Source organism: Cherax quadricarinatus, chromosome 2, assembly GCF_038502225.1.
Source record: "Cherax quadricarinatus isolate ZL_2023a chromosome 2, ASM3850222v1, whole genome shotgun sequence".
Taxonomy (NCBI): domain Eukaryota; kingdom Metazoa; phylum Arthropoda; class Malacostraca; order Decapoda; family Parastacidae; genus Cherax; species Cherax quadricarinatus.
Window position 1 is genome coordinate 8,540,690 of NC_091293.1, and position 13,360 is coordinate 8,554,049.

The 13,360-nt window shown below is 41.6% G+C and overlaps 1 protein-coding gene across 5 annotated transcripts in view; it reads left to right on the top strand.

Moving 5' to 3' along the window:
• Nucleotides 1-13,360, top strand: part of LOC128690316 (neuroepithelial cell-transforming gene 1 protein) — a 1,446,122-nt gene that overhangs the window by 848,017 nt on the left and 584,745 nt on the right. The gene's annotated exons all lie outside the window — the stretch shown is intronic.

Sequence of the window (13,360 nt, forward strand, 5' to 3'; positions counted from 1 at the left end):
AATTCCAGATTTTTGGGCCTTTTATGTGCATTGAGTTTTTACATAGTGTGAGATGGACACAGGAAACATCAAAGAGTGATCTGTACCTTGTGTTATGGTCATGTGTTCTGTTGAGGTTGGTAAGGAGATGTTTGAGGGGAGAGTTTATATCCGAGTTTAGTGTTCCATGTATGTAGTAGGCACAATAATAAGTATGGATGTTTTGTACGGTGAGTAGGTTTAGAGTTTTGAATATTGGTGGAGTGTGCTGCCTGTAGTGGGAATTTGTTATCATTCTGACTGCAGTCTTTTGTTGGGTAATTAATGGTCTGAGATGATTTATTGTTGTTGAGCCCCATGCACAAATTCCGTAGGTGAGATAGGGGTAAATGAGTGAGTGATATAGAGCCAGGAGGGCTGACTGTGGAACATAGTACAGTATATTCGATAGTATGCCTACGGTCTTGGAGATTTTCTTGTAAATTTGTTGTACATGTGTCTGAAATTTGAGTCTATTATCAAGATTGATTTCTAAGAATTTTCTCTCTGTGAGCTTTGTGATAGGTGATCCGTTTATCATTATGTTAAGAGGAACATCTGTAGTTCTGTTTCCAAACTGAATGTAGTAGGTTTTGTCAATTTTGAGAGTAAGTTTGTTAATCATCATCCAAGTAGATATTTTCTGTAATTCGGTATTTACAGTACTGGCTAGCATGACTGGGCTCGGGTGAGAGAAGACGTATGTAGTGTCATCTGCAAATAGTGTGGGTTTGAGTAGTTGTGACGCATTTGGTAGGTCGTTTATGTAAATGAGAAAGAGAAGAGGGCCAAGGACACTTCCCTGTGGGACACCAACTGCAATTGGCTGTGTGGAAGAGTTTTCTCCATTTGTGTACACATATTGGCTTCTTTTGCTAAGGTATGACTTTAGGTAGATGAAGGAGTGCCCTCTTATACCATAGTGTGATAATTTTATGTGCAACAAAACATGTTCAACTGTATCGAAAACTTTATGTATATCAATGAAGATCGCCAGTGGGACTTCTTTTTTCTCGAGTGCAGTGTATATTTGTTCTAGCATGTGTATAATAGCATCATTCGTATTTTTATTAGGCTTGAACCCAAACTGACAGGGGTTGAGTATGTTATGGTAAATGAGGTAGGAATAGATTCGCTTATGAATTAATTTTTCAAAAAATTTAGAGAGAAGGGGCAAGTTGGATATTGGCCTATAGTTGATCAAGTCTGCTTGATCTCCACCTTTTTGTATCAGGGTGACCTTCGCTATTTTGAGAATTGTGGGGAAGGTAGAGGATTCGATGGATTTGTTAAAGAGCATTGCCATGATTGGTGACAGTACTTGTGAAGTGTTTTTGTATATAAAGGGTGGTAAGTTATTTAAATCTCCTGCCTTGTTCTTTAGTGTGTTGATAATAAGAGAGACTTCTGTTGGGTTGGTCAGAGCTAGGAATAGTGTGTTCGGGTAGGTGCCAGTGAGATAGTCATTAGGTGGGGTATTTGAGCTTGGGATTTTACCAGCCAGATTTTTTCCTATGGTGGAGAAGAAAACATTGAATTTGTTTGCTGTTTCAGTTGGTGGGAGTAGGGGTTCATCTGGTTTTGTTAGTTTGATTGTTCTTTTTCCAGATATCTTTTTTTGTTCCTAGAATTTCAGATAGGGTTTTCCAGGTCTTTTTATATCACCTCGTAAGTTGGATAATCTGTTCTCATAATACGATTTTTTTTTGCCCTTCTTATCAGGCTGGTTAGGACTGACGAGTAACATTTTGTTTAGTCTGGTTATGTGACCCATTCTGTACTGTTTTTCATATAGGTGCTTTATATTTATGGATTTGAGGATGCTGGGTGTTAGCCAGGGACTGTTCAGTCTCTTAGCTGTCATCTGTTTAGTTTTTTTTAGAGTAGTGCTTGTTATAGAGGTACTGGGTCTTTTTTAGAAAATTATTAATACGTTCGTCGGTATCTGTATAGATTTCAAGCTCACTTTGCCAGTCGATGTTTGTCACTGCTGTTGTGAAGTTATTAATGGCTGTCTCATTATGAAGTCTGAAGGTTACTTTAGTAGTGTTCTTGGGGTAATTTACCTAGATTGGTTATGAGAAAGGTAGGGTAGTGGTCTGTGGTGTTATCTGTGATTATGCCTGATTTTAAAGGGGATATGGTGTTTGTCCAGATGTGGTCTAATAGGGAAACACTAGTCTCAGAGATTCTTGTAGGTTTTGTTACTGTTGGTAGCAACAAGCAGTTACTCATAGTGTTTGTGAATTCAGTTACATGTGGGTCCTGGTCTTGCAGGAGATTTATATTGAAGTCACCTGAGAGTAGTAAGTGATCTTTGTTCATGCGTGCATCAGTTATCATACTTCCTAGGTTTTCACTAAAATGGCTAATATTTGACTGTGGTACTCTGTAGATGTTTATCACTGTGAGAGGTTTTTGTAGGTATTTGGATTTGAATTTAGCTATTATATATTCCCCATGTTCATTCCTTGTGCAAGTGTTATTGATTCATTCTAGTTGGTCTGAGTAATATATAGCTGTACCACCCCTTTGTTGATCTGGCCTACAGTTGAAGCTGTGTAACCAGGAATGGCATAAACATCTGTGGTATCTGGCTTTAACCAGGTTTTGGTGAGAGTAATGACAGACATACTGGCATGCAGTGAATTTAGTAATGCTGTGAGGTCATCGTAATGTTTGCTTAAAGACCTGACATTGTAGTTAAAGACAGTTATGTTGCTGTTGGCTCTGAGAAGTGCCTTTGTTTGTTCTGCTGTGTAATAACTACAGTTGATGCTTGATTCATTTAAGTCATTTAATAAGAGGCTAGTATCACGATCAATGCTTGTAATCATAAGATTTATAGTGAATCTATAATTCGACTTAAGTATAAGATAATGTAAATATTCTAAACCAAAAAAAAAAAAAATAAAGGAGCTAGGTAATATAATAGTAAAAAACAATGAAATTATTAGACTTTAGCACCTGAAATAGCACCTTAGTTGTTTCAACAAATGTGACTATATGAACAAAGAAAGAAAAATATTTTAGCACCTGAATTAGCTCCTTGATTGTTATTAAAACTAAGAGTAAAATAATGACTGAATAAAGGGCAGTACACACTAATGTAATATTTATAAACTGGGATTAAAGGGAAAAAATTTGGTTAGATTGTGAAAAAAAGATAATAAGGGACTTATAATATGTCTCAGCTTTTGGAACGATGCCAGCGAGTTCTGCATCCCAAAGGGAGTTACTGAAGACAGAGATTTCTTTCGCCTTATTTGTCTAAGGTACCTGATAGTAACCTTTAAGGTCAAGTTTAGACACAAAAGTAGCCTTACTCACAATATCCACTATGTCATCTAAACGTAGCAGAGGGTAAGCATCTGGAATAGTGACCTCATTCACCTCCCGGTAGTCTGTACACATTCGAAACCCTCAATCAGACTTATTAACAAGGATGCACAGTGAAGCCCACAGACTGGATGACTCCTCTACTAATCCGTGTTCTAACAGAAATGCTACTTCCTGCTAAAGTAGCCTGTTTTTTTGGGGATTAGCTCTGTAGGGGAAGAGTTTAATAGGTTTAAAGTTTCCAATATCTACATCATGATATCCTAGTGTACATTTTTTTGTGACACCCGAAAATATGTCTGGGTAAGATTGCAAGAGAGCAGTTAAACTTATTACTTGATTCTTAGACAGCCCCATCATCAAAGGGCTATGGTCCTTGAGGAGGACAGAATTGGGAAAGTTTACTTGAAACCTGCAACCTGGTCATAATAGGATTTTTGGAGCAAAACAAACTCAGCAATGCTATTTAATTTGTATTTCCTTCACCAGACATATATATATACACTTATGAACACTGTATACAGGAGTTGAACATAAGTGTACCATGGTGACAAAGACTGGCAAACAGAAGCTAGAGAGAGAGTAAGTACCATACTCAACCTGCTATTAGATGAGTCTGGCAAATGCCTCAGCACTTGTTGGGCTCACTTGTGATTGGTTAATAAACCAAGGAACTGGTTTAGCAATGGGTACCCTAATAAATCGTTAAACCCTTAGCACCCAGTTCGCTGGTTGGGAGGTAGCCTACATGGGAGTGTGCACATGCGCAGAATAAAATGTAACATTCTCTTTGCATGCCACAGTGAGGCTCGGGTTAGAGTATGCAGGAGAAAGGGAGATTATTTCCTAGTAAAAGTAGGCCTTAGACAAGAATGTGTGATGTCACCGTGGGTTGCAAGAGAAGTGAATGCTCGGTGTTGGCAGGAGGTGTGGGGTTAAAAGATAAAGAATCTAACACAAAGTGGGAGTTATCACAGTTGTTCTTCGCTGATGACACTGAAGAGAAATTGCAGAGGTTGGTCGATGACTTTGGTAGGGTATGTAAAAGAAAGAAATTAAAACTGAATATAGGAAAGAGTAAAGTGATGAGGATAACAAAAAAATTATGTGATGAAAGATTGGATATCAGACTGGAGGTAGAGAGTATGGTGGAGGTGAATGTATTCAGACATTTAGGAGTGGATGTGTAAGGGGATGGGTCTATGAGAGATGAGGTGAATCACAGAATTGATGAGGGGGAAAATGGTGAGTGGTACACTTAGGAGTCTGTGAAGACGAAGAACTTTGCCCATGGAAGCAAAGAGGGGAATATATGAGAGTATAGTTATACCAGTGCTCTTATATGGGTGTGAAACATGAGTGGTGAATGTTGTAACAAGAAGGCTGGAGGCAGTGGAGATGTCAGGTCTGAGAGCAATGTGTGGTGTGAATATAATGCAGAGAATTCGTAGTTTAGAAATTAGGAAGAGGTGCGGGATTACTGAAACTATTATCCAGAGGGCTGAGGAGGGGTTGTTGAGGTGGTTTGAACAGGTAGAGAGGAAGGAACAAAATAGAATGACTTCGAGAGTGCATAAATCTGTAGTAGAGAGTAGGTGGGGTAAGAGTCGGCCTATGAAAGGTTTGAGGGAGGGGGTAAAGGAGATTTTGTGTGCGAGGGGCTTGGATTTCCAGCAGGCATGCTTGAGCATGTTAGATAGGAATGCTGTTGGAGTGTGAGCAAGGTAACATGTATGAAGGGATTCGGGGAAACTGGCAGGACGGACTTGAGTCCTGGAGATGGGTAGTACAGTGTCTGCACTCTGAAGGAGGGGTGTTAATGTTGCAGTTTTATAACTGTAGTGTAAGCGCTCCTCTGACAAGACAGTGATGGAGTGAATGATGATGAAAGATTTTTATTTTTCAGGCCACCCTGCCTTGGTGGGAGAGGGCCGATTTGTTAATAAAGTAAAATAAAGTAGCCAGTACCATCCACAGTATGGATATCGAGTACACAATAAACTAGCCAGTACCATCCACAAGATGGATACAAGGTACACAATAAACTAGCCAGTACCATCCACAAGATGGATACAAGGTACACAATAAACTAGCCAGTACCATCCACAAGATGGATACAAGGTACACAATAAACTAGCCAGTACCATCCACAAGATGGATACAAGGTACACAATAAACTAGCCATACCATCCACAAGATGGATACAAGGTACACAATAAACTAGCCAGTACCATCCACAAGATGGATACAAGGTACACAATAAACTAGCCATACCATCCACAAGATGGATACAAGGTACACAATAAACTAGCCAGTACCATCCACAAGATGGATACAAGGTACACAATAAACTAGCCAGTACCATCCACAAGATGGATACAAGGTACACAATAAACTAGCCAGTACCATCCACAAGATGGATACAAGGTACACAATAAACTAGCCATACCATCCACAGGATGGACACGAGGTAAACAATAAACTAGCCATACCATCCACAGGATGGACACGAGGTAAACAATAAACTAGCCATACCATCCACAGGATGAACACGAGGTAAACAATAAACTAGCCATACCATCCACAGGATGGACACGAGGTAAACAATAAACTAGCCATACCATCCACAGGATGGACACGAGGTAAACAATAAACTAGCCATACCATCCACAGGATGGACACGAGGTAAACAATAAACTAGCCATACCATCCACAAGATGGACACGAGGTAAACAATAAACTAACCATACCATCCACAAGATGGACACGAGGTAAACAATAAACTAACCATACCATCCACAAGATGGACACAAGGTAAACAATAAACTAACCATACCATCCACAAGATGGACACAAGGTAAACAATAAACTAACCATACCATCCACAAGATGGACACAAGGTAAACAATAAACTAACCATACCATCCACAAGATGGACACAAGGTAAACAATAAACTAACCATACCATCCACAAGATGGACACAAGGTAAACAATAAACTAACCACTACAATTATGAACCAGTAACTTGCTAATCACAACTGAAGTCAACCCAATAATTCCCTTCATCATTTTTTTTATATAAAAATTAATGACTTTTGCTTGAAATAAATTTCCTTCACTAATGAGATCTAACTCTTCCAGTAATTAATATCAGGTCATTTTATAAACAAAAATGGCACATTTTTTAATATTTTCTGCCACTGAAAAACTAAAGGTGAGGCTTCTTTGTGTGTGTGTACTCACCTGCTTGTGGTTGCAGGGGTCGAGTCATAGCTCCTGGCCCCGCCTCTTAACTGATTGCTACTAGGTCCTCTCTCTCTCCCCGCTCCATGAGCTTTATCAAACCTCGTCTTAAAACTATGTATGGTTCCCGCCTCCACTACGTCACTTTCTAGGCTATTCCACGGCCTGACTACTCTGTGACTGAAGAAATACTTCCTAACATCCCTTTGATTCATTTGAGTCTTCAACTTCCATTTGTGACCTCTTGTTTCTTTGTTCCATCTGTGGAGCATCCTGTCTTTGTCCACCTCGTCTATTCCATGCAGTATTTTATATATCGTTATCATGTCTCCCCTGACCCTCCTGTCCTCCAGTGTCGTCAGGCCGATTTCCCTTAACCTTTCTTCGTAGGACAATCCCCTTAGCTCTGGGATTAGTCTTGTTGCAAACCTTTGCACTTTCTCTAATTTCTTGACGTGCTTGACCAGGTGTGGGTTCCATACTGGTGCTGCATACTGAAGTATGGGCCTGACGTAAATGGAGTACAGAGTCTTGAACGATTCCTTACTGAGGTATTGGAACGCTATCCTTAGGTTTGTCAGACGCCCGTACGCTGCAGCAGTTATCTGACTGATGTGCGCCTCAGGAGATATGCTCTGTGTTATACTCATCCCAAGATCTTTTTCCTTGAGTGAAGTTTGCAGTCTTTGGCCACCTAGACTATACTGTACGGTCTTCTTTGCCCTTCCCCAATCTTCATGACTTTGCATTTGGCAGGGTTAAATTCAAGGAGACAGTTGCTGTACCAGGCTTGTAGCCTGTCCAGGTCTCTTTGTAGTCCTGCCTGATCCTCGACTGATTTAATTCTCCTCATTAACTTCACATCATCTGCAAACAAGGACACTTCTGAATCTATCCCTTCCGTTATGTCATTCACATATACCAAAAAGAGCACAGGTCCTAGGACTGACCCCTGTGGAACCCCGCTTGTCACAGGCGCCCACTCAGACACCTCGTCACGTACCATGACTCGTTGTTGCCTCCCTGTCAGTATTCTCTGAACCATTGCAGTGCCTTTCCTGTTATGTGTGTGGGATCCTCTAGCTTTTGCAGTAACCTCTTGTGAGGAACTGAGTCGAAGGCCTTCTTGCAGTCCAAGAAAATGCAGTCTGTCCATCCCTCTCTCTCTTGCCTTAATTTCGTCGCCTTGTCATAAAACTCAAGTAGGTTTGTGACACAGGAATTTCCTTCCTGAAACCGTGCTGGTTGTCGATTATACACTTGTTTCTTTCCAGATGCTCCACCACTCTCCTCCTGACGATCTTCTCCATGACTTTGCATACTATATACGTTAATGACTAAGATCTGCAGTTTAATGCCTCATATCTGTCTCTTTTTTTAAAAATTGGGACTACATTTGCCATCTTCCATACCTCAGGGAGTTGCCCAGTTTCAATGGATGTGTTGAAGATCTTTGTTAATGGCTCACACAATATCTCTGCTCCCTCTTTAAGGACCCATGGAGAGATGTTGTCTGGTCCCACCGCCTTTAAGGTGTCAAGTTCACATAGCAGCTTCTTCACCTCCTCCTTGGTTATGTGTACCTCATCCAGCACTTGTTGGTGTACCTCCCTCTTCTGATTTCCTGGAGTCCTACCGGTTTCCAGTGTAAATACTTCTTTAAATCTCGTGTTGAGCTCCTGACATACCTCTCGGTCGTTTCTTGTGAACTCCCCATCACCCTTCCTCAGTCTGATTACCTGGTCCTTGACTGTTGTTTTCCTCCTGATGTGGCTATACAACAACTTCGGGTCAGACTCGACTTTCGATGCTGTCATTTTCATATTGTCGCTGAGCCTCCCTTCTTATCTGTGCATATTCGCTTCTGGCTCTTCGGCTAATCTCTTTATTTTCCTGAGTTCTCTGTCTTCTGTACCTTTCCCATTCTCTAGTACACCTAGTTTTTGCCTCCCTACACCTTTCTCCCTCTCTTCCTCTCTCTCTCTCTTGCAAGAAGTTCCTCATGTATGTGTGTGTGTGTGTGTGTGTGTGTGTGTGTGTGTGTGTGTGTGTTTGTGTGTGTGTTTGTGTGTGTGTGTGTGTGTTTGTGTGTGTATGTGTTTGTGTGTGTGTGTTTGTGTGTGTGTGTGTGTGTGTGTGTGTTTGTGTGTGTGTTTGTGTACTCACCTAATTGTGGTTGCAGGGGTCGAGACTCAGCTCCTGGCCCCGCCTCTTCACTGATCGCTACTAGGTCCTCTCCCTCTCTGCTTCCTGAACTTTGTCATACCTCTTCTTAAAACTATGTATGATTCCTGCCTCCACTACTTCACTTGCTAGGCTATTCCACTTCCTGACGACTCTGTGACTGAAGAAATACTTCCTAACGTCCCTGTGACTCGTCTGAGTCTTCAGCTTCCAACTGTGACCCCTTGTTTCTGTGTTCCCTCTCTGGAACATCCTGTCTCTGTCAACCTTGTTTATTCCCCGCAGTATCTTGTATGTCGTTATCATGTTTCCCCTGCCCTTCTGTCCTCCAGTGTCGTCAGTCCGATTTCCCTCAACCTTTCCTCGTACGACATTCCCCTGAGCTCTGGAACTAGCCTTGTTGCAAACCTTTGTACTTTCTCTAACTTCTTGATGAGGTGTGGGTTCCAGATTGGTGCTGCATACTCCAGTATGCGCCTAACATACACAGTGTACAGTGTCTTGAGCGATTCCTTATTAAGGTATCGGAACGCTATTCTCAGGTTTGCCAGGCACCTGTATGCTGCAGCCGTTATTTGGTTGATGTGTGCCTCCGGTGACGTGCTCGGTGTTATGGTCACCCCAAGATCTTTCTCCCTGAGTGAGGTCTGTAGTCTTTGTCCACCTAGCCTATACTCTGTCTGTGGTCTTCTTTGCCCCTCCCCTGTGTGAATGTGTGTGTGTGTATTTGCCTAGTAAAGGTATGTGTGTGTGTGTATGTGTGTATATGTGTGCGTATGTGTGTGTTCGTGTGTTTTGGGGAGGTGTGGGGGGAGATACTGCTAATACATACCAGTAATTCTGAAAAAAAAATGAATACGGAAATTGATACTAGAGTCTAAAGCTTCTATAAGTGTCTACCCTTGTGTGTGTGTGTGTGTGTGTGTGTGTGTGTGTGTGTGTGTGTGTGTGTGTGTGTGTGTGTGTGTGTGTGTTTGTGTGTGTGTATGTGTGTGAGGGAGAGATGGTTAGGGGGTAGGGGAAGGGTTGTTGTGGTTGAAAGATCTGTTATGCCTCTCTGTCGTGTAGGCTCAAATTTAGTCCCAGCTGTCTTTCCTAGTAATGCTACTCTCTCCACTTATTGACCTTTCTGGATTTAAGTATCACTTACTGCTGGTTATTATCCTATTCCTTGCTCACATTGAGAGAGGACTTCCTAGCTTCCTAAGTATTCATACTGCTAATAACTACCGGTAGTAATACTACGCTACCCCTCGCTAGTCTGCTGTCCTCACACTCGTCAACACTATCTTCACTTTATCTATGCTATTTCTACTCTAGTTCTGGTAATAGCTTGCAGGAGAGAGTGACCAGTATCTAACAGTGATGCAAGACCAGAATCCAGAGCCCACAACATGCAACCACAATAGGTGAGCAATACTTGCGCTGGCAGCGGTGCGGTGACAAGTTGCCAGATGCTGATGACTTAGTCGTCGTACATAGGCCTTCTATCACTATTTTGGAGATCCTTCACCCATGATGTTTATAATTATATATGCTCATACATCCCACTTTGCTCACGTGATTTCACTTTTCACTTATGATAGTATACACTTCACATTATGTACACTTCACTTTATATGAATAATGGCACGCCACTTGTTGTGAGGTCACTGCTTCAGCAGGCCTACTCTGCCACTTTCCCTTATTATATGGTTTATTTTTTCTTTCTCCTTTTGCTTATTAACGTTTTCCCTATCACTGAATGGTGCCCCACATTTCACTTGTTATCCAAGCACTGGTAATTGTTGAACACCCGCTTACACACTCACTTTGATCTTTGTATATTTGTATCTGTGTGGCAACAGGTGCCTACTAGCCCCTAACGGTTTGGCACTTTGAAATATTAATGATTTCAGGCTTCCTCTCGACTTTTTCTTAGCTAATAACTTTAATTATCATCCATAGGATTGTTCACTGACGTTGTCACTACCACTGATTACTAAGGTTCTCGGAGCCTTGTGCACCCACGTCTGCGTGATTGTGTGTGTGTTTGTGTGTGTGTGTTTGTGTGTGTGTGTTTGTGTGTGTTTGTGTGTGTGTGTTTGTGTGTGCAGTAACTGAAAAGATGTTTCTCATACTTAAAATTTATTTGATTTTCTCGTAGTTTAGCCAGTGATATTTCTAAGGCTACTATTACTAGAGCACCTATTTTGGTAATACTTCTAATATTATTACTGCTTCTATTTTCTTCTTCTTCTTTTTCTTCTTCTTCTTCTTCTTCTTCTTCTTCTTCTTCTTCTTTTTCTTCTTCTTCTTCTTCTTCTTCTTCTTCTTCTTCTTCTTCTTCTTCTTCTTCTTCTTCTTCTTCTTCTTCTTCATCATCATAGCATAGGCACCACTGTGACCACAAATGCAAGTTTTTACAGACGAATCTCCAGCTAGCGTGGCCGTGACGAACTCTAGCTCAAGTCCCCTCAAAGCCGTTAACATGACTCACGAAATCGTAATGACACGATTGCAAACAAACCATACCACGGGCGGGTTCTATCCCCGCCCGTGGTATGGTTTCCAAAACATTTTATTTGGAAACGTTCCAGCGCTGCGACTGTTTACTCCTCTGATACACGAGACACAGCATACATGGCCGAGACACATATGTGGTTTAAGAACATGTTGGTTTACAAAGACACATAAGCAAACGCTAGGACATATTAGAAAACGTTTCGGTCCTGGGACCTTGATCGCTTCTGAGAAGTGATCAAGGTCCCAGGACCGAAACTTTGTCTAATATGTCCTAGGATTTGCTTACGTGTCTTCTAAACCAACTTGTCGGTTAGGTTTAGGTATCATGGATGCTAATTTTGCCGTACTGCAATATTAGCTTGGCAAAGCGTCGTCAAGAATCATGAGGATCAACGTGGAGAACATGTAGCCAGCAGCTATCTGTTCATTGTTGTTTGAAACTGCGATTAGCGAGGCTACTAGGCACTGATGCCTTCTTAGGCCAGGTTAGGTAAACACTAGCTGAGTGCCTCTTCAATTGATGAGGTGGCTTCTAGGGTCCCTGTTGACTCCGGTTCTCTGAACACACTGCGTTTTTGTTCTCACTTGATATGGCAAATAAGTTTATCTAAGTTTTTTCTACGTACTTATCACATTTGTCCAAACAAAATGGTGTAAACTCAAGCATCACAAAATAGAGGCTTACTTCTTGATAGTCTCTGATGGAAGTGGAGACTACAGGAGCCATGTTGATGTTGCTCCTAGTGAGGGGCTAGCCACATCGCCACACGGGAGAACTGAGGGGTTCTCAAAACGAAAATGGCGTGTAAGATTGCGTCCTGCTTCTTCTGATCTAGATAAGAAAAGAAGGGAAGTGAAGGCTTCAGTGATGTAGGTGCAGGTACAGTTCTGGGCTGGGAATGCGAAGGGCCTTTAGGAAGAATGAAATATCCACTTCTCTCTTGTATAAGTGTCATGGTGTAAATAAAAGCGTCAGGGATTTCTGTACACTTTAAAAGAAAGGGTATCACTGTTCAGCGTCGTGCAGAGGAAGACATAGAGAATGGAACGTATGCTCTCACTCTAAGACTGAAAGCGATGGAGAGCTCGGCAGTGTTGATCCTGTTAAGAAGAGCAGGGATATCAAAGCATTTAGGATGGATGACCAAAATATCATCAACATACCTCAATCAAGTCTTTGTATTGAGAGCAAAAGAATGGAATCCTTCAATTTTGAGGTTTTCCATGAATCGGTTGACAATCACGCCATTAAGGGGTTTACCCATAGACAAGGCAAAACAATTTTCAAAGCAGTCCTCTTACGTGAGGAAGTTAAAGCTGATGCAGAGCTCAGTAAACTCTCTCAAGTCCTGGCGAAGAGTGGGACATTAGTGTTGCAGGAATCAATTCGGTGACAGCAAACGTATGGCTCAGACTATCTCACTTCCACTGTGAGTAGAACTAGGAACAACTCTGTTCTCCCCTTTTGATAACGTGGCCAGCAACGAGGTCCTCAACAGGAGCTACTGTAGACACAATATCCATCAAAGACCTTACCAAGAAGCAACTATATTTCTCCACCCGTTTCTGATGGTGGAGTCTAAACTATTTTGTGTGAACAAGGTGGCTTAAAATACATGGGAGAGACTAAAAGGAATCTATTAGTCAGGTTAAGTAATAACAAATCTTCGTGCAGAGAACTTACCTGTTCCACAGGGGCGCCAAACGCCACCTCAAGAATTGGAGAGATGCCCAGCTAGTTCCTAAAGAATCTGACTTAAATTGCATCACAGCAGTTTTCAACACTAGTGAACAGCTAGGAGGTAGATAGGGCACTCCTACACCTTCGTCCACATAATTCTTCACCACGCCATGCCATACACACTTCGAAATACGGGTATCAGATGACCTTACTTCCACAAGGCATAACCGTGACCCGAACTTTCTTACCTAACATGTGCTTCGACCCTATGTACAGTGTTTCATATACCCTGTGTATGAGTGGGAGTGAAGGTCCCAGAAAAAATATTTTTAATGTTTACTCACGTGTCTTTTTCCAAAACAGCTATAACGAAAAAAAAAATAGCAAAG